Genomic DNA, 23,084 nt, shown 5'->3' with positions numbered 1-23,084 from the left:
TGGCCAAACAGTCAGAGCAAATCCTTGTTCTTAGGAAAAATCCTACAGTAATTTATAATATCTCTGCAGAACCATCTCATCTCAAAGATACACTCATTAAACTGCATGCAGCTTGCTTCATCTACCTCAGAGGGTTGATGGGCTGAGCTTGATCCTTCAGGGATTTCAGTGTGTGGTTTCAGGGAATTTAGCTGTCTCAAATCTTATACACAGTTTACCACTAAAAATTATCATGTGCTAGCCGATAATGGCACAAAGCTATTCATTACAAGAATAGGAAAACCTGTGTTGTATCTGCTACAAAATGTTGACTTTTTAAAGGTGGCAAATCTATTGAGCTCTGTGGTCTATCTTCTCCAGAAGGCTGAAGAGATTTGAATGGCCATGTGTTAGAGATAAATATAGTTCCTCTGTTTTAAAAAATACTTAAAATGGGCATTTGACAAAGAGGGGTCTGACTTTTCAAGGTTCCAGCTGTGCACCTACTGGCCCAGATACACTCACTGATGGAAAGGAGCCATTGTGGAGCATGTGACTGAGTGCCTGCGGACAGAAAGCTGGCCAAAGGAGTGGCTGCAGTTGCCTTGCATCATAGTCTCTGTGGCTCTGCCAGAGGTCCCACAGGTGTCTAGTGCTGTTGAAAAGTGAGTGGCACTGGCCTGGGATGGAGGGCCTGTGATGAAGATAGTTTGAAGAGCTGGTGATGCTTCTTGGCAACCTCTCCCAGTGCTCCTAGTGGAACCCGTAAGGCACAACAGCAACAAGAGCGTCTGCCCTCCACAAATGGTACATTTCAAAAGCTTCCTCTCATATGGCAAGTGGCATGTAGGGGTGTATTTTCAGCTGAGTTAAGGACCATTTCTTTGCACACACTAAAATAATTGCTTTTAAAAATCTGAGTATATGCTCCCCTAACTTCCTGTTTTGTACCAGAAGACAGGTAGTGAGAGGTACATGTGCCCAGATTTGTACCCATAGGTCAAATGGGCTGCAAAAACGAGATTTTCCCAGTTTCTACCACCGGGATCGGAGCCCAGGACCTTGTAGAGCTGAAAGTATAAGTCTCTACAGCATGAGCTAAAAAGCCAGGCTGTCTAGTTGGTGCTGTAACAAACCTGCCTCCTGTGTGGATTGGGCACAGAGGGGAATGCATAGCAGTAAATTATGGAGGTACTAGTGGTGGTTGAGCTAAAGCCTGAACTTGGATCCAGGCAGCTGAGCAGAGGCATTAGCATCTGCAGTCATTGATTAACTTCCTCTAATCATGTCTAGTCACAAATGACACAGATCTTGTACAGTGGGAACACTGTAAAGTGTGCCTGTATTTAGTATTTTCATATATTCCAAATTGATGATTTTTTTACAATGTTTGTGCTTAGAACAGCTGGGGAAAATAGGGCTAATGCTGTAGACAGCAGAAATTGGACTCAGTGGATGTTAAGCTAAAAAATAAAAATAAAAAATTGGGGACCTGTTAGTGTAAATGGGAATTAAACTGTGTTGTTTTATATTTTCCATACATATCTGTGCATGTGGCATTGTTTCCTTCTACAATGAGCAGGGTCTCATACTTTCTGACACTAAGACGCCAATAACATTCTTCAGGCTCCTGATAATTCTCAAGTTATTCAGGGCATGATCATCTTTTGGCTTGGTGGTACCTGAAATATACCAATATATATATATATACACATGTCTTTACAAAATAGTTCTGTAAATGAGCCCTTCATGCATTTACTGGGGATAATGGGTTTTATGTGGTTGGACACTAAAGATGCCTGTATTCATATCCAGGTATCATATTGTATTCATATCCAACACAATATTGTAACTCTCTTTGTATAAAATATTCTTTATGAGGTGATTATTAATATTATATCACTGATTATTAATATTCTTGTGATATATGTATGCAGTGGGTATTAAGAGTTATGTATATATATTAGAATTGACTAAAGTTTGTTTAAACCAGGCATGTGAGGGGGAGTTGGTAAACAGTTCTGCCTTAGACAAAAGAATATGTATTTGATTCTTGAACCTGCCTGTTCTTCAGGCAAAGACAATAAAGATCCATATTTACATATGAGCAATAAACAGGACCACCAAGACAGCAGGGGGAGGAGATGGCAGGAAACAGAACTATTTGCATTTAAATAAACACCAGTGGAAGAAGAAAGCATGGAACTTCCTTCACCACTAGACTCCATGTCACCTTCCTCATAGCTTGAATAAACTTTACTTTGAGGGGTAACCCTCAGAAGAATCCATTTCAAAGGTTTACTGGTCTATAAATACAGGGGAGCTGAACCTCAAGTGATAAGATTGAGGTGCATTGAATCAACTGAGTGTATATAATATTACTGCACTGCAAGTATATAGAGTGATTAATTTCATTGTAAAATGTTGTATTAACACTATATATGAGGAAATTATATGAATAATTAATAATATGTTTTATAGTCTGTGGCCAAAGGGGGAGAAACAGGTTCCCTCCCAGACAGGAAAGAAGGCAGCTATTTACCTGTCTCCTGTGTAAATTAAGCAATGGTGGAATGTAAACATTGGAAGTCCCATTTACAAACGGGGGATGGGAAGCCCACAGGAAAGGTAAAAGAGAATGAGGTCATCCTGCCTCATGAAACAGGGTCATTGAATGTTAAAAGATATAAACAAGGACAGAAGCCATCTTTGGTATTCATCAGTAGAGAAACTCAAGGGAACAGAGCTCTTGCAAGCTGAGAAAGATCAGTTCTTCAACCAAGGGGGAGGTTAAAGTCTCTGGGAACAGAACATAGGCGAGAAACCATCTTGAACAAAGCCTGTGTCTTGCTAGATTAAGTTTTAGACATTTAGATGCATGTTTTCACTTTTATTTGCTTGTAACCCTTTCTGACTTCATTCCTTCTACTTGGCATCACTTAACCTATATTTTATTATTAATAAATTTGTTTTATTTTTACTATAAACCAACTCAGTTCTGTGTTTAATTGGAAAGGTGTATTTACTCCTTAAGTTAATTAGCTGTGATGTGCTTTTGTGTCTTTAGAGAAATAACCAAACCTTATTATTTCCTTGAATTGTCCAGGAGGGGGCTGGGCATTACAAAACACGTGATTTTGGGAAAATTCAGGACTGGGAGTGTACTGAGGTCACCCTGCAAGTAATAACTGAGGCTTGTGAAAGCCAGAGTGGGACTGTAGAAAGGCTGCTGGGGTCAGAGCTGTCTAGCACTCAGACGCTCTGTGTGACCTACTTGCTTGTTGGCTGGCTGTAAGCATCCCAGACTCAGAGTTACAGCAGCAAAGCATTGTGAGGCACCCAGAATTGAGGGGCAAGTGCCTCTCACTGGTATAGATTGCCCCCAAACCCCATAACAGTGGTATGTTACTACAAAACATATGGAAACAAGCTCTTTAAGAAGGGAGTGTATTTTGGGGGTTATCTCACACGGAGGAGGGAGTAGTTTCTCCCCTCTCCTTCCCCAAAATCCTCAGATTTCAAAATTAGAGATATTTGGTATAGGAGGCTATCAATTCACCATCTTAACAGGGCCGTTTGCTGTTGATTTTGCACGTTTTCAGTGCTGCTGCTGTCACAAGAACAGTGAAGATGTTGCTTGTGCTTTTCCTATCAATTATCTATCTAATCTAATATCTGTATCCATGGTATTTTTAAGACACTTATATAATGCTCATGGGCAGCTGAGTTATTCAGTAGTTGATGTCATCATTCCCTTCTGTGTGGTGTGTAAATGGTGTTTGAAAATTGTTGTAAATCTCTACAGCAACATAAAATGTGTAGGTACCAACATGTTGTAATATCAACTGAAATTGTAGCTGATAAGGTACATCAATTCATTTGAGTGAGAAATGTATTTGAGTGTGTGTGTGTGTGTGTGTGTGTACGGGGGAGGGGGAGGACAGAAGCTTAGGTTCATCGAGAAATGATCAAATTCTATATACAATTATCTTTTACATAACTCCCTCAAAACTCTGCAAAGCTTAATTGTAAAAATAAAGACTGTGGGCCACATCCTGAGGTCCATATTCAGTTTTTACTAAGGCAAACTCGTAGTCACTTGAGTGGAAATTTTTCTTCACTAAGTAGCTTAGAATTTAGCCCAAGACTGCTAAATTGAAATGTCCTGAAATTTCTATGGCATTAATTACACCTGGTTTTTATTCCATTAAAAAACCACAAACCTTGCTCCAGAGGGGATTGTGTATAACAGTAACCTGTATCTCTAAGTAATCTTCCTTATAGAAGATTTACAGTTTGAGGGGTATAGTTCAGCAGGGTCACAGGATCATAAATGTGGATAAAAAGGAGGCTGTGATCATGGCATCTGCCCACTGCAAATGTAGGATATCAGATCTTGCAATAACACTTTAATCTCCTAAACTTTTTAAAAACCAGAATGATTTTACATTTAAAAAACTAGGTTTAAAGCAGATACTTGCAGAAAGCATGAAGTAAAACAGCATTCAATCAGAAATTGATACTATTTGAGTTCTCTTTTATATAAGGTATCTGAAATTCAATAATAACTAAGATCCAGTAATAATACTCAGCACTCACGCGGTTCTTTTGAGCTCTGCGTCAAAAGTGTTTTATGATGATTAGTACTGAACTTGTTCAAAAATACACGTTCTGTAAAGAACCATGCAGCATAAAAAAATCAAAACAGTAACTGGTAAGATTTCACTGCAAATAAAGCTTGTTACAGGCTGAAAAATATTGCTGCCTACCAGGGGGACTGTACTGCACATGAACTACATGGTGTGTGTTTGTATTTCCTTTACACAGCTACTTTTTAAGCAATATCTGTAGCCTTTAGGTGTATGAAACTTTTTCCTCTGCTAAGGTTTACTTAAACCACCCCATTACTATGACCACCTACTATAGCCTTCTAGTCTTTTCAGAATTCAGTGTGGATAAAAAGTATATTATGATTACACTGGATTAAAACTTCACTGACATGGCACCAAAAATCCTATTCTCTAAGCTTGACATTAATAATTTCTACAGAGGAAAATGACTGTGTTTCTCTCCTTTTCCTTCCTTACCAGCCTAATGCTACATGTTCCTCTACAGTTAATTGGGGGGGGGGGGGGGTTAGGGAAACCCTGATAAATCCTAAGCAGCTGCATACGACTGTTATTACACAGGAGAATTTGAACTCCTAACATTTGGGATGAAATAAGTACTTAAAGCTGCTCACTGATCAAGAATGAAACATTTCTACTGTGCAAAGCTTGCCTTCACAAAGAATAAATCTGTAAACCATTAGCCTTTTTTTCATTCTTCCGAAGAGGATGCATCTCTGTGTAGTTGTTTGAAGCAGACACAACCCCTTGTAAAGTCATCATGGCTGGAATCTGATACAGCACTTGCTTTAAAATACACTTTGATCAGTGAGCATTAACCAAAGTGTCGACAAAAGGTCATTTGGCCTCAGGGAAGAAATAGAAAATTTTATGTACACAACACATTGCAGTGAGTACAAGGGTCATTATAACTAGCAGAATGGTTGATGTTTTTTCTCTTGTCTACTATATGACTTTGAGCCTGCTGCAGAAGCAAGGATTGCTGAAGCAAAACTCCTCCTTCCAGAGATCACATGATCCCCTGTGAATTCTTGACAGGGCCAGTAAAGAGACCTGTCCCACAGTAGATATCATATTTTTGACATAGGACTTCAATTGCAAAAATGTTGATGACCAGTGCAAATGTATCGATTTGTTTTTTTCTCAATAGACCGAAGTGGTGTTTGTAGTTAGAAAAGAAGAAAGGTAGTGAAACAGAGTTGAATCTACTTCTTAGAAGCCTGGGTTATCAAACTCATTAATCTACATGTCAAGAGGCTAGGAATGAATAATTGTGTGTAGAATTTATCTGCCAACATGATAGTTACTTTTCAGCTCTTTCTTCAGTGCTCTTTCATTGTGCTTGGCTTTATTATATGCTTTGTCTTTTCTATTTCTAGTCTGTTGGGGAAGTGTAGAAATATGTACCTCAGCACTACAAAGGACAGTTGCTTTGAAACATGACACTGGTTAGTTCTTTGTATGCACATTTATTCTTTCTTAAGTGCTGAAACATTAGTGTAGCTTACGTTGTTTACTATCTGTTAAAATATTAATTTTAACACTGAATATTCACTCCCAAAATGTTGCCTTACATAGGGTATATTTATATGTCATTTTGGATATTTGTGTAGAGTACATGGACTCCTTTCTCAAAATTTTGTTCTTGAAGGTAAGGCTTACTAGTGATAGGGATTCAAAGTGTTTGTTTATAACAACATTAACTTTCAGGAACCTTACTCCAACTGAGATAATTTCGTCCATTATAAAACAGTAATAGGTATGTTTCCTTGAAGCAAAAAACCCACGCTGATTGGGGCGGGGGAAAGCGAAGCAGTTCTGCAAGAATATGAAGCTAACTCAGAAAGAAATTTAAATGTGTAGTGTTCTAATTGAAAGGTCATGGACCTGATTCTGATCTTGCACTGGTTTTATGCAAGTGTGGCACTTAAGTGGCTTCAATAGATTTATTTATGATTGTCTCTGTTTACTTAGATCAAACACATACTCCCTGATCTTGATCGTTATACAGTGTCTTTAAGAGAAAATTATTTCCATAATATTTGGTGTGACAGAATTTTCCTGTTTTAAATGTATATTTGCGGGTAGCTTCTTTGTTACTCAACAAAACCATGCAAGAAGCCGCCCAGATATTGGCTATGGAACCCCTGTACTGCTGCATGCTTAAGAAGGGGCTGTGACCCCCCGAGTTGGGGGATGGCCAGTCTATGCTGCCTATGCATTCCCAGGGGCAAGCAGCAGGGGAGGGGTGTAGTGCACAGTGGACCTTTAACCAAGAGGTATAAGTGCTGCTGCTAAGCACATTTCCCCCTGTGCCCCAGAAGTCCCTGAGGCATTCGTTATCTTACCTTGCACAGGCAGAAAGCCTGAGCATCACCACTTGGGTGTTACATTTCCACTCCCCTCTTCAGGAACCAGCTTGAGTGACTCTGGCAGCCAAAGCTAGATTTTGGTCCTTACAGCACCGTTTTTACACCACTATTTATTTGAATAATGAATGGGAAATGTTTTTTTTTGGAGGGTAACAAACAATATGGTCCAATATTTTTACCTAGACTTACCACAATATTTGATTTAAAACAAAACATTTAAATGAGAAGGGGAGGGAGTTCTACATTCAGCAGTGTATATGGTGACTGTTTGAATGAAAGTACTGCAAGCCTAAGTAGTTTCAACAATGTTTCCTTCATCCCAGGAGCATCTGAACCCAGCTTCTGCCTTGTCAGCCACATTTATGATGTGTTCATAATTAAATGTCCACGAAGCTCACAGCATGCTGACCACAGAGGGGCCATAAGCAGTAAAGATAAATGAGAGCGAGAGATGTAATATTGCTTCACTTGTGGGTTTAGTCTGATGTTAAAGATTGTCAGAGATAATTATTAATATGTGACCTGGTTGAGTCTTTATGTGAACGATCACAATTTTAATAAAGTGGTAAACTCCACTCTCTCTGCATACTCATGTTCTTCATCTGACTCTTTTACATTTAATTCTAGAATTTCAGGACACATTCTGGTATTTTAAACTAGTGAAAGGATAGCCCTTTTATATAACCATATGCTGTAATGCAGGAGACGGGAAAGTCTGGCAGGGATAGTAAGCTAAGTGACATAACACTAACCTGCATATAAAGATCTTGGTAAATAAGAGTGAAATTTGAACGGGAAGCTGTAATTTAGGTTGTGGGTTGGGTATAAAATCTAATACAATTGATAACAAATACTTCTGATGAATCTCTGGTCAAACAAGGCTTGGCATCCTTCTTTGCTGATACCCATAAAGAATGGCTGAATGTGCCATATGTAATCCTGCATTCTTTGTACACCTAAAACCCTATTGACTACAGTGAGAGTTTTGATGTCAAGGAATGTAGGAGTGACCTAACAGTCTGCCTGTACGCCAAAAATATCTGCTTCACAGAACTAGAAAAGTTCATTCGTTGTTGTATTTAGATGTCTAAGAAGACATTGTCATTTTCCTTTTTTTGCTTTTGCTTATATCTTTGAATTTCATTGACAGACAATTGATCAAAAGATAAATTCCAGCTTGGAGAATGAACTCCATTGTTATAAAATAAAGGTATCCAGAAAGAAATACACTTATATTGTGACTGGCACATCGTTAAAACTGTCCACTGAATATTTAAAATATCTTATCTCTTATTTATTTAAAATAATTGCAGCTGTACAAAGGGGAATATTCTTCAGTCCAGTTGTATCATGAAATGACATTATACTGATGCAATTTTTTTAAAAGTCTGATGAGTGTACCAAGGTAGGACATTACCATAAGTAATGCTACCAGCTTTTATGTCTGGTATTTAAATTTGCAACTATAAGAGCACAAAAAGCTGAAATTGATGGGGTTGGCTTTGTTTTCTTGTGCACAATTACTTAGACCAAGTGGTACATCACAGGGTTGGGGCATCAGTACAGGAAATTTTAAACCCCTGATTAAAAATCCCCCATGGCAACTTATTTTCCCTTAAAAATAACTTTTAAAAAATTTCTACATAAACTATTACTTCCTACTCAGAAAGTCTGTGTGTGTTAGTTACATTTTAAAGATCCTGTTCTTTAGCCACGTGACAGGATGTATAGGACCCACATGGATGGCAAGGCTAGCCACGGCTCTTCTGGCCCTGTTAATCATGCATGAAGGAGAGGAGGCCTTTAAAAGGAAGGAAACTGCAGTCAGCAGGTGGGGAAGGAGCAGGCTTGCCCTAAGTAGCAGAATGTAAGAGTGACTCCTGAAGCCACGGAAGGAACTCCCAGGGTAGGACAGGCAGAGACTGAGCCTGTCTCAGAGACCCAAGCACAGTGATTCCCCCAAATCATTATGTTGGGACTAGATCATTGGTAACAACCCCCCCTCCCACCCTCCGGCTTTGCTGGGACTGCAGGAAGGGAGTATTCCTGAATATGTGGTGGGTTTGTCGCTTTCATTTTAGTCCCCCAGCTGGAGAGACTTAAAGAGGCAGGGGAGAGCCCCCCCCCCCCCCCAGCCCTTGCATATAGTAGGAAAGTGTGGCCTGTGTTGTGACCACCCAATGTAGATAACTGGGTGTGGTCAGGGTCCCCCACCCCTTAGGGAGGAACCACCAAGGGCTCTGTTACAAGCCATTTCACAAGTTGAACTCCCATTGACTTTGTTGAGTTTCAGGTGTGGAACAGCTACATAGTCATTATTAACAATTATGTATGCAATGCATAGCACTTTACAAACAAAGCTCAGATCTGGAAATGCTTATGTCCTATAAATATTACCTTAGTCCGCACTGAAGGAGGAAGAGGAATTATTCATAGTGACAGCTGGGAGTAGTGGAATGATATTAAGCAATGGATTGAATAGGTTCAATCCTCCCCCCACTGAAGAAGACAGTGGGATCATTTTGCTATCAATGTGAGTAAAGGTATTGGGATCTGGTCCATTGTTTTGTTTTAATTTAAAAAAACCAAAACTGTAGGAGTGGGATAAGAAAATATCTGCCCAGTCCATTGACTGAAAGGTATTTTCTGTATGCAGAATATTACCAAACCATTTGCTACTGTCTAGTGTAGTGTGTATGGGAGCATATGCAGTAACTACTACATACCATTATGACAGGTTTCAGAGGAACAGCCGTGTTAGTCTGTATTCGCATACCATTATGTTACTCAGTGGAATGTTGCTTGATTAGCTGCAGACTGGAGGATAATAGACTGTCCCTAAGTCCAACCACTTCTTCAGCTTGCCAGTGTATACAAAATACTAATGATACATATTTAAGTGATGTATATATCAAAATGTTATAGTAGTTTTATGACATAAATAAAAGTAATTGTATTCATTAGCATGATAAAAATATGCAAATGTTTATTAAATTCCATCATTTATCAAGAACAAATGCTATAGCATTATATCTTTGTTTGGAAGATCAGCCCAAGCATTTTGTCAAAGTTTGCCTGTCAGTCTCACATATCCTTACAAGTCTAATTGATGTTAATACGCTGGAGAAGAGGAGGTGCAAACTTAGAAAATAATGCAAATGTAGAGATCCAAAGAATTGTTAATTAGTTATAAATATGTTGATGTGCTTTCAGATTGGAGGCTTAAACAAAAGAATATAATTTGGATAATAAAAATGTCCATTACATATAAATGGCTATGCACAGGTAAAGGAAAGAAAGGTGATCTGTCAAATCAATACTTGCAGAGCTGAATTAGTCACACACATTTGACAAGACATGATTCTGTGTTATTTCTGCCTACTGTAGCAGGATAGCGTGATCATGCATTATTAATCAAAAAAACTCTCTTAAGAAATTCTTTATCTCACAGTAAACAAAGACCATTTAATTTTTTTGACAAAATGTAGATCTGAAGTATTGCTTTTAAATTTACTCAATAGTTATTTCCCAGTGAATGTTCCTGTTTTTCATCACTTAAATACTTGCACTAGTTCTGTTCACATCACAGTTATAGTCTTACACATGTAGCCATTGTTTCTTCATAACAGCCCTACATTTTGAGGTTGTGGCTTAGGTATACAGTGTCATTCATATATTATTAGAGGTAGATTTAATATTCTTAATGAGTGACTGTGAATTTAACAGAATGAAAGAGCTTTATACTAACTAAATGATGACCACAGGAGAGTCAGGATAATTGTCTATGGTTTTTGAAGGGTGCAAACACCAAAAAGTGAGAATTGCTCCCAGTGATGTAATGGGTGATAACTAGAAGTGGTGAATGATATGGAATGCATAGGTTCAATTCTCCCATTGAAGTCAGTGGCCGTTGACTGTGACTTAAACAGGAGGAGGATTAAGCCCAATATTATGGTGTAAAAGCTTCATGATAGTCGCTTGTCACAAATCAGACATGATCTCTCCCAAAAGCAGTGGTGGAAAACTCCTCTCACCTTGGTCCAGACACTGGCAATTATACTGTAGGTAGAACCTTGTGTTACCAGAGAGCTGGACTAGAGGATAAGCCTTTTCCATCACCAACTTCTCCATTTCATGACTGGTTATGTTGTATGTAACTATTCAACTTAGTTTATAAATAGGAAATAATAATACTAATGTCATAATGATACTTGCACATATGTAGTATCTTGCAACCAAAGATTTTAAAGTGCTTTGCAAACATTAATGAATTTAGGCTGGCAACACTCCTGTGAAGCAGGTAAATATATCTGTATCAACAATAATGCCTGTTGCATTTTAACTGCGTTTTTCTGCTGCATAACTTTCATGCTCTGAAAAAGAAAAGCTGAATTAAAACAAATATTCAACATTAATTTATGACCAGGAGAATAATTAATATAGTAAGTAGTCTTACTATTCTTGTGGCCACCTGATTTTTTGCAAAGCACGGGTACTGGGATCCATTCCTCCAATAAAAATCTGTTTGGAGAGCTGGGTGATCGGTGGGATTATGCCCAGGTGGGTGGAGTGCTGTCTAACTTTTTTTTTTTTAAAATACGAACCAGATGATAAACTTAAAGCCCCAAAAGAGAATGGAATTAAACTAACAATTTTTGCATAAAAATAGTCAATTCTCTCAGCGAAACTGTAGAATGACAATGTGAACGTTAAACTGCAGCCGTTAGTTGTAGAGATTTGACTGCACAGTTAATGTGACACAGATTTTATATTATTTTATCACACTGACAATTTTATACTAGATATTCAGAATTCATTATAATAATAGAACATTGTTCATAAGACAAATTTGCATATGTGTTACATAATGAAATATGATATACTTTGCAAGACTGCAATATCCTAACAAAGTTCAGATTTGTGGTGTAAATGTAATGGAGTAATGAAATAATTAAATAAAATCATTGTGGGTGATAACATTTTGCTTCCAACACCCATTATATGAAGTAAGCACGTTGCACTGGGGGAAAATTTTCAAAGGTGCCTATGTTACCTAGAAGCCTAAATCTTGTGGCTTTCAAAGCTGTTAGGTTGTGATATTCAGTGGGGTTTTGGCACTTGAGAGTCTCAGTTCCACTGACTTTCAATAAGACTTAGAACGCTGCAGTGGCTCAGCTGCGCTGCTGTAGAGCTTTAGTGAAGACACTACCTATGCTGATGGGATGGCTTCTCCCATTGGTGGTGGCGTCCCGCTGTCAGATTTGGCTCATGAGTGAGAATACCAACCTCAGGGCAGACGGTTAAGAAGTAGGGAACAAACCCCAAACTGATTGTGAGTTCTATACCTAGATTTCACCAACCAAATAACAAGTGTAAACACCTCAGGCACTATACAGCCTTAACATGGAGTCACAGACAGTCCTCTTGGGCATTCCAATGAATCTTGCCACCCAGGTAAGCTTGTCTCTGTGACAGATGGTCACCCTACATCAAAGATCACCAAATGTTCAGATTACTCCCAGTCCTAAATAAAGTCACTTACCCCCGGTCAATTTGCATCTTAGACCTCACACCAAAGACAATGCTGGTAGCCAATCCTGTAACAAACTAAGGTTTATTAACTAGGAAACAGAAATGAGTTATTTACAAGGTTAAAGAAGGTAAGCATACGCACACGTGAGATACAACCTTAAGTTCAAAAGGTAATAGAAGCTTCTATAATAGCTTAGTGGTTTGAGCATTGGCTTGCTAAACCCAGGGTTGTGAGTTCAATCCTTGAGGGGGCCATTTAGGGATCTGGGGCAAAAATTGGGGATTGGTCCTGCTTTGAGCGGGGGTTTGGACTAGATGACCTCCTGAGGTCCCTTCCAACCCTGATATTCTATGATAATAAACAAGCTTTAACATCCTTGAAGGCTAACCCAAGCCTCTAGGGGATCTCTTGCTTATGTTTAGGAATCGTTGACTCAGAGTGCAGATAGAATAAAGAGACCCTCATTCTTTCTGGCCAGGAATTTTATTCCCACCTCCCTAGACCACAGGCTGATGGGACTAGTGCTTCTGCATGTAACCTCTTCATCGGTGGGGGTGGGGAGGGTAGAGAAATTGACAGTCTGTTACAATGGCCCATTTGGATTCAATAGTTCTTCCTGATGAGCAGGAGATAACACATTCTGTAGGAATCCAGCATTTTGCATTAGGTGAAGTTTTTCCTCCTATTTGATGAGTAACATAGTTGCAGAACATTTTACAGCAAACACTTAAGTATTACCTTATAGCATGGGATACAGATATTATAAGTAGGATTAATACATGCAGCATCCTACAAGCATTCCATAAAGTCTAAACACGAAATACATTCTTAAACACTTGTGTCTATTTGAACTATGCTAACTCACCGGTAAGCAGACTGGTTTCCAGTTATGCATTTGTTCGTGTTCAGGTAGGCCCAGTGCTTTGGCATCAGCTGGCAGCTGGTCCGCCAGCATCACAATAGGTACTCCACCTCCCCAAGAGGCAGAAGCGAGGTCAACAGAAGAATTCCATTGTGGAATGCTTGTAGAATGCTAGCTCTGTATATACCAGTGGCTAGGTCTGTTTAAATGCGTTGGTCAGGGGTGTGGATTTTTCACACCCCTGAGCGATGTAGTTATATTGACTTAATTCCCTAGTGTAGACCAGATCTTAATGTATGTCTACGCTGCAGTAAAACATCTGGTCCAAGTCAGCTGACTCACGCTTGCGGGGCTCGGGCTGTGGGGTTGTATGAGGCCAGGCTCTATCTTGGTATGCAAGGTATGTCTACACTGCAATTTTATAACCCTCCAGTCTGAGCCCTGCGAGCCTGACGAAGCTGACATTGCCAGCCATGGGTGTTTTATTGTCATGTAGACATACCCTTAGGCTCCTAAGTGCCTAAATCACTTTTGAAAATGGGACTTGTGAGCCTGTCACCTAAGTACTTTTGAAAATTATTCACTATACGACAGGAGGTTTATGATGATTCCTCCTGTAATTCACCTGGGGACCATGAAAGGTGAAGTTCCTGACCTATTAAAGTCAATGGGAAAATTCCCATTAACTTCACTGGAGCCAGGGTTTTATCAAAAGAGTTTATGTAGTGTGCCAAAGTCAACATTAAATGTTAAGCTAGAGTACCCAGTGTCCCCATAAATGTATTTATTACAAAGACATCTTACTTCAAACAAACTCCCATGCTTGCTACGACGTTCACCCAACAGCACTGACCAGAATACAAAATGGACAGAATGCTTGGGCAGATGTCTTTTGCGTGTTTGGACTTCACTTCTCCCTTATTCTGCATGCAGTAGAAGAAAATGCTATCATACGGCACATGTCATATCTTCTCTTTAGTGCCTGGAAACATGATAGGGCACTGTCCCTTTAAAATAGAGACAGGTGGGGTACCCTCTCCAGATTATAAGATTTTACTGGCTGTCAGCCTCAGGAAGGCTCTTTTGGGGGTGGGGAATGGGGGGAAATCTATAAGACCTGCAATACAGGAACCCTGTTTGGAGATATGGGTTTTGCCTCTTTTTAGCTGTCTTTTCTTGTCTCTCCCCCTTCCCCCCTTTTAAAAAGAAATAAATTAACTGGGATTTGCTTTGTGGCACTGGAGTCCTCGCAGTTCTCGAGCTCTGGGATCTGGTTGATCTCAATGCTACATTTTAGTAAAAAAAAATTTTTGTTCAACATTTTTCCAATTTAGATTTTCTATAAAATGTATAATTGAAAAATCAAAGTTTCAACCTGTTCTTTGAATAGTCCAGAAAGTGAGTCGTTTGCCTGGGAGGAAGCTATTTTCTGTAGTGTTCTTCTGCCTGTATGTGCTTGTGGCTGTTGCCAAAATGCTGATGCCAGACCAAGGTGCTGTGCTCAATTTTGGGAATCTCCCACCTTGTTTGTGAAGGTTGTTGTCTTTACCTGTCCTATTTTAAACTCCTGTCTGGTGATATGATACATGTCGATTCAGGAGTTATACTTATGTTCTTTCTTGGATCCTGTGACATAACAGAAATAGATGTTGTGAAACTATGTTGAATCTAACTTTTCCTCATTACGAGCTCTCTTCTACTCCTAGTAAGCAAGTAGATCTCTCTTCTGAAGCCAGTATTTGATTAATCAAACTGTCATGCCTAGTTTACGCACTCTCCAATTTATGTTCTTGAATTGAACAAAATCTAAATGACATTGATTGTCACAGCTCTCCACACCTGCTTCCACCTCACCAATGGCTGATGTTCTTTAGGGAGAGCTCATTGATTCAGAAGACACAGACGATATTTTTGTTCATGTAGAGACAAGCAGAATTAAGGCAGAAGCAGTACTAGTACTGCCAGAACAAGCCAAGGGAGTTTTCTGGTTTGACTACTGGGAAATCAACACTTTAAGCTACTCTTGTCCCTTTCACTAAGTGTTATTTTCACCTCTCTTTGCTTTGCTGATTTCTGGAGTTATCATTGTGCCACCAGTTTGAAGCCTAGTACTACTACAGGCTTCATCATCATCTCCCAGAAGTTCACACTGCAGCATATCAAGTGAGTACATTAGGAATATAATTTTCTGCGTCCGGTAGGAGTTTCGTCCTCAAACAGGATTTCTTTGACCCTGCAGAAGACGGTGCTGTAAGAGAAAGTTTTGAAAAATATTTGGCAGGTGGTGTCAGCTAACTTTTTATGTTTGGGTATTGAAACCTTAACTTTCTTAACTGACCACATTTGCCTGATCTTTTTTGATAATTTTTTACAGATATTACAAGGAACATTCTCAAGGATATAAGATCACCTCATAGTAACTGAAAGGGATTTCACTTGGCTTCCTTGCTCTATTCAGAAACATTTATCTTTGCCAACATTTCATTTTCTTTCATAAACAAAAGCGTCATAGCCTCCTGCTGTGCCATTATTCTGTTCATCTTGTATTGGATGTGTGGTGTTAGACTGAGTTGTTAAAGCAGATAGTGCCTTAACTCTACCATTTCACTATTGCAGTGCAGCCACTTCTTTAACAGTGCTTAAACACCTCCGGGATGATGCTATTGATAAACCTTAGATAGATGCATGGAACAGTGTCGAAATAGAAATTTCTTAGCACAATATCACTAGAATTATAACAAGAGATCTAATGACCTAGCAAGATATTTTTATATCTTTACCTGGTAACAAATACCAATTGACAGCAAGATGGCCCATGAAACCAAATCCCTGTTGGCTGAAATGTTGCTTCCTCCTCTTTCCTAATGTCTTTCTTCTGACTGTGTCCTGGGTATGATACATTTGCTGGATGTGTGGAGTTTGAAACTATTCCCATTTGAAATCATTGGGAGTTTTGCCCCACATGAGAGAACAGAAGTGGACCACAAAAGATGGGATATCTATGCCAATACAACACAGATGATGGCCTAGTTTATAGGGCTAAACTCTGTGATTCTTAATTGAGCAAAACTTCTCAAAAGGAGTTTGCTCAATTATGGATTTTGGAATTTGGCCCTTAGGGTTTTTTTGTTTTGTTTTGTCTCTGAGGCTGCCTTAGATTTGCACACCTTTTTAATATGGTGTTTTCTTTGCTACTGTAAGTTTGCAATTCTCTTTTTGAAAAGTAACGGATCACATATAATTTATTTATTTCACGGGCATGTTTTATGTTTGTAAGAAATGAACAGGTGTTTAGAAAACAAAGCTACTGGTCACTCCTTTTGTTACTACTACATTGTTGATCAATTGTATGAACTTTACAGCATAGCTGAATTGGGATGTATGCTTCAGAGGCATTTCAATCAAGTCCCAATCACTCTGGGCTTCAAGGCTTGGGTTTATTTTTTCTAGCAGTGCAATCTTCAAAGATTATACTTCATGCAACATTTTCAGCCATGTCAACATTCCTTACAAAATACAAAGATGGGCCTTATTTCATAGAGATGGCACAAAATAATACAATAAAATGGATTTATTTTATCTTAATTTATTTAAAATGTGTATAGACAGAACTGGAGTAAAATCCATGAGATGAAATATCTTGTTTGCATGAATATATTGAAAAATTCAGCAGAGTTCTAACTAAGGGGAAGGAAAGTAAAATCTTTGCAATGAAGGGAAGAACGTGGGCCCTGATTTTAAGACTCTGAATGGAAATTACTGTAGTGATGCAATTCACACAGTTTCAGTTAATATGCAGGATTTATTGTCAGGTGTTCAAAATTAAATATGTGCTCCAGACTGAGATTTGGCATGTTATCTCTGTCTTGGGGTAGTATCTGGTGGCTAGAGCACAGAACTGAGAGTCAGGACTCCTATGTTCTGTTCCTGTTTGTGCAACTGATTTGAAATGTGACCCACTCACTTGGGGCACAGTTATGTGCCATTTGAAGTCAACTGCAAATCTTCGTTTGAATTCAGTAGTGCAGGATCAAATCCTCAGTACTAGATTGTACCTTTAGTCTCAGCCCTGAGTGAGGCATATCGCTGTACTGTGCTGGCAGATGTCTGAGGCACTCCTCTGTGGCCCACTTTTTCTTGAGCTCGTCTTTTCCACTTAGGTGGGAGTATGCGGAATCAGCACTTTACAAGCTGTAACATCTCTTCCTCCCCCGACTCTTACTTTGCTGCCTAGCAGAGAAGGGTTGAAGCCATATATAGCTGTGTTGACACTCCACTACCTGCAAGGGTGGAAAGTCTGGTGCACAGCATCCGTTCATCCACCTATGCCTAGAGTCATGATCCACATGGTAGACACTTCATTCTTTGCATCAATAACATAATATTCAAACATTGTTTTTTTTTATACTTGATAGCAGTAAGGATGTTTTTGTGATAACAGCCTTTGCTTTTTTGTTTTTCAGAATAGTGGTGACAAGCAGTAACCACAGAAACAAGTGTACGCTGTTATCTCACAGGGGTAGCTGTGGAGCTAGGCCTGCATGGCTTTGCTATTGTCAGCTAAGTGTTCTTGGTGAGTAGTACCATCAGCCTGTAGAGATTTTATGGGCCTAAACTTGCTTGAACTGGGCTTGACTGCATTAACAGGGAATTGGACACAGACTTTAGATGACTGGTTTATCTACTTGCAGTGTTACTTCAGCAGCCAGGCTTCCTTTACAGCTTGTTACTTAAAGACCACAGGGGTCACACTGTCAGTTGATGTGTCATAATGTAAATTATATCAAAATAAGCATAGGATTAGTGGAGAAAATGATATCACCAGAGCTTTGACCAAATAATCACCAGAAAGGCAAAGGGGAGGGGGGAATAGTTTTACTTTGTGTAATGACCCATCCACTCCCAGTCTTTATTCAAGCCTAAGTTAATTGTATCCAGTTTGCAAATTAATTCCAATTCAGCAGTCTCTCGTTGGAGTCTGGTTTTGAAGATTTTTGTTGAAGAATTGCCACTTTTAGGTCTGTAATTGAGTGACCAAAGAGATTGAAGTGTTCTCCGACTGGTTTTTGAATGTTATAATTCTTGACGTCTGATTTGTGTCCATTTATTCTTTTGTGTAGAGACTGTCCAGTTTGGCCATTGTACATGGCAGAGGGGTATTCCTGGCACATGATGGCATATATCATATTGGTAGATGTGCAGGTGAACGAGCCTCTGATACATTTAATTTAATTGTAAACTGGATACAATTTAATTTAATTTGCAAACTGGATACAATTAATTTAGGCTTGAATAAAGACTCGGAGTGGACGGGTAACACAAAGTAAAACTATTCCCACCCCCCCACCCCCATTCGTCAGACGTTCTTGTCAACTGCTGGAAATGGCACACCTTGATTAACATTACAAAAGTCTTCCCTCCCCCCCCACCACCACCCTGCTCTCCGGCTGGTAATAGCTCACCTTAAGTGATCACTCTTGTTACAGTGTGTATGGTTACCCCCATTGTTTCATGTTCTCTCTATATATAAATCTCTCCACTGTATTTTTCACTGAATGCATCTGATGAAGTGACCTGTAGCTCACAAAAGCTTATGCTCAAATAAATTTGTTCGTCTCTAAGGTGCCACAAGTCCTCCTTTTCTTTTTTCATAGTTAAAACAACATTTAAAAATGATGAGAAGTTTGGACTTAAGTCCTAAGGGCTTCTGATGATACTTATCATAATTGTTGCCCCCCGTTTGCAGATACAGAATCACACATCTAAGGGTGATGGTATGTGCAGGTACTATTTTATGTATGCAACTATCTGTTTGCATATGACCAAAAATGTTCATTTGCAAACACTGGAAGTGCACTTTTGGGGGCCCTAAAATGAGATTTGTGAAGCATTGATGGGTGAACCTCAACAAATCTGGAGGTTGGTTCAGTTCAGAAAAGTATCCAAAAATTCAGATGCTTATTCTACCTGAGCCACTTGCTTTTGCAGTACTGTACTGAAAAAATTGTGAAAACTCCAGACAGGTCAAACGAAAATCCTGGATATGGAAATTTGAGGGGTGGAATCCAAACTGGAAATCAGATGCAAATTTTGCAGCAGGCCCATGTCATTTTAACAGTTCAAGTCAAAACCCTGAATCCGAATATCCCTCAATTTTGAGCTTGAGGAATATTGAAAATTTTGATCCGAGTTTTAAACAGGCTAAGCCTCTCTCTGTTGACAATGGACTTTTTCATGAGACTCCTGGTACTTTCTGCTTCTGGTTAGGCTTGGATGGGGAAGTGTCCAAACACATGGAAAAGAGAGCCAAACTCTTTTGCATTTTAGGAAATTACTATCAGGTTATGAGCAATCGAGATTTTTCAAACTGTTTTCATGATTTTTTAGCATTCTCATGAAAACCCTTCATTTATATTTAAATATTTCTCACATTTTGCTAGTGCATGAGTCAGACAGTCAAACTCATAGAAATGGATTAGAACAAAAGCAGGACTGGCTAGTCTATTTTCACTGTTCCAGATTGGAGGAATGCAAGAATGGAAACAAATACCACTTATGGTGAAAAATGAATTGGATTAAAATATTAATTTCTATAATACAAGGATTTTTATGAATAAAACAGCGAAGGAAATGTGTGTTTAAAATGTTTGGCTAAATCACCCCCTCCTCCTCCATAAGCAAGGGACTAAATACCTTCTAGATCTCGTCCAGGTGCGGGGTGTGTGTGTGCACGCGCGCACACACGCGAATGTGTGTTGGCAGGGTATTGTCATTCCTGGAGCCCCTTCATAGGTGTTCTATCATACGCTTTCTCAGACTATGCATCCTGGCCCTTCGGCTGGGTGGGCCTGAGAAGTGTCTTGGTGGAGCCTGAAACGCTGGTCTTGTTGTTGTAGTTTGCACTCCTGAAAATACCAAAGGCTGCATGAGATTTGCCGTTAGATTTCCTGTGTGCTTGTTCCTGCTCCAACTAAAGCCTCCTTCACACCTAGAAGACCTGCAGGGTCTGAATAGGGATTCCCCTCCACTGAATACTCCTGGCCACCCAGGGCTACTGTGGTGATATTGTTGCTGACAGGGAGATTCTTCACTCTTCTGTTCTCAGTACTCCTCTCTGCAGATGCTCAGCCAGCCAGTGTGGAATGGATACCCAGAAGCATGGGAAAGGAGAAACAGTAGCTGGCTACTTTAGAGCCTTGCCAACTGGGAGATGAGAAGGACAGGCTAGGGGAATGGGGACCCATGGGGAAACTGGCTGGTATGATGGGGGTCTCCTGTTGAGCCCCTTCTTCCCTTGTGTTCTTGTAGCTCCATTCTGTCTACCTTAGAGTCCCTGTCACTTGATCCTTTCACAGGTCCCACTCCAGTGTCAGTTTGGATCAGCCTTTCTACATTTGGATAAACCGTGGGCACAGAAATCAGCTGTGCCCAGCTACAGGCTATGATAATTGCATATGTATTCTAGTTTCCAGCAGTTGTTAATATGTATGAATTGTCTCTAGGGGGTCTGAACTTCTGGGCTTCAGTAAAAGTGGACCAGATGGTAAAAAGTTTGAGAACCGCTGTTACAATGGGGCTGAGGGTATGTGCGTGGGGATGGGGTTTCAAATGAGACCAGCTGGGAGATAGCTGCCCTGTGGCACTGTCTTGCTATAATCCTCTGGGAATTCCCTGCCTACATTGATGCTGGCTAAGCACTAACTTTGGGGAAGGGGTTCTCTAACTGGGCTGTCATGACCACCTGCCTTTCCCATATTGCTGAGTGGGAGAAGGAGCTGAGATAGTCACAATATGGAACTTGTTGCAAGCCACTGACTCTCTCCCTTGGCTCTCTGAAATGTCCCTGAGAGGAGGTTCCAGAGAGAATGGCTGGTGGTTCTGACAGAAGCATGCTACTGTGGAGACGGTACTGTTAAGTGGTGGGAGGCAGTGCAGAGGCACGGGGTTTCTACACAGATGGTCCTGGTCTCCAGTGAATCCTTGAGACATTTGTGTTCTGTTGGCCAAGACACCTCTAAGTTTCAGGAGGATGCAAAGCCTGCTTCCCATTGAATGACATGAGAGCAAACAAGCAGTTTCTGGTGCTCTGTGTGGATTAATCGAAGTGATATGGGTCATTGTTTTTAACTTAACAGTGTCCCTTTGAAAGAGGTGTGGGATGAAGGTTGAGTTTGTTTCCAATATTATCCAAACCAATTTGTCCATGTCTTCTAATTTTTGTTGTGTCCAAAAGCCCAAGACTCTTTAATGTTTTTTTAAAGGATAGTGGTTCCTTGTTCTAAGTAGGAAAACAGTCTTTTACTTGTAAGGAATTTATTATAAAATGACTAGTATGTTACATAGTATCCATAATAAAAAGCATAGAGCAATTTTAGTAAAGCTAATTTTTATGAAAAATTCAAGAAAATAATTATTTGACTCAATGCAGTTTACTAGATTATTTTTGTAAATTTCAAGTATTTATTACTCTCTCACAGTAAAAATAATTGTGCAAATAATAATGAAATACTTCCAAGAGTTGGGAGTGACTTTTTTATTGTAACTTAAAACTCAGATCAAATGTTACAGCTGTCATTGAATATTTTAGATGGAGCAAAGTTAAAATGAGGGTGAGATTCAGTTTTAAGTGACTGGATGTTAAAAACCAAATAAGTCCTTCAACTGCAAATAAATCATGTTTTGGAAGTTAAATGTCAGATTAGCACTTTTAAAAGCATAATTTTTCTTCATTGACTTTAATTAAACTCAGTATATACTCACATGAACCTGATGATGATAGAGTAGTTTTGAAAATATAGTGTACCTTTGTGCCAGGCCTTTTTTGCCTTCAGCTCCCCAGGCAGTGAACGTTACAACACTTGCTGAAGGGTTGCAGAACAGAAAGAGAGTTTAGTCTTTGGGTTTTTTATGTGAAACTGAGGAATACAAAAATCATAATCTGGATATGAAGAGCCAGTGGCAAAACCTTCCATTAGTGTCAGACCTTATGTTTTCCCACTGGGCAGTGACACTTGCCGGACTACAGGGCATGGCTGGGGACACTGATTTAGTGTGATTTATGAAAAAAAAATGTGCAGAGCTGCAGAAAGGCATTGGCTGAATAGAATGTGAATTCTGTTCTGGTGTGTCTCCTGCACATCATTTCATAGTTTTAGCTAGGAAAAAAAGAAGGAGGAACACCATGAACATGAGAAGGAATACCATAAACATGCAGTAAGACTGGGTAGGAAATTAAATAGGGAAAACAAAATAATATTGAATCCATAGGCTATGGTTTTATCAACTTTTGTGTCCGAGTCTTGAATGAGCACAGCATCTTGTGTTGTGTTGTGTAAAGTGGACTGTTAACCAATAAAAAAATCAACATTTACCACTATTTCTGTATAGTTAAATACAGTACAGTAAAATAACTAGGATATCTCAGATATCATTCTATGGTAATGTTAAATACATGGGGAGTTTTTTGTGGTGTCCAGTCTGAGTGGTGTTTGCAAAATGTTATATTTTGTAATGGCCTCTTTTCTATACAAATAGCCTTTAACTTAGTGGGTACATTCAACAGTGGAAGAAATTTTCAGCAATTGAATATCTGCCATCTTCTATTTGAATTTAACCAAAAAGAACATTTGTGTCTGCAAAAAAGGCAAGTAAATGTTTACATTTTTATTGTGCATCTTTAAAGAGCTGGCCCCTTTAAGTGAAGAGAATCC

The 23,084-nt window shown here is 39.3% G+C and overlaps 1 long non-coding RNA gene across 4 annotated transcripts in view; it reads left to right on the top strand.

The window, feature by feature from the left end:
• Positions 1-23,084, top strand: part of LOC125620592 (uncharacterized) — a 372,396-nt gene that overhangs the window by 138,589 nt on the left and 210,723 nt on the right. For all 4 annotated transcript variants that reach the window (XR_012664581.1, XR_012664579.1, XR_012664578.1 and 1 more), the window contains one exon: positions 17,838-17,947. This is a non-coding gene — a long non-coding RNA (uncharacterized LOC125620592). The remainder of the gene's footprint in view (positions 1-17,837; positions 17,948-23,084) is intronic.

Source organism: Caretta caretta, chromosome 12 (genome assembly GCF_965140235.1).
Source record: "Caretta caretta isolate rCarCar2 chromosome 12, rCarCar1.hap1, whole genome shotgun sequence".
NCBI lineage: Eukaryota > Metazoa > Chordata > Testudines > Cheloniidae > Caretta > Caretta caretta.
Note: the sequence above shows the minus strand (reverse complement) of the source record. Positions and strands in the feature narration are given on the sequence as shown.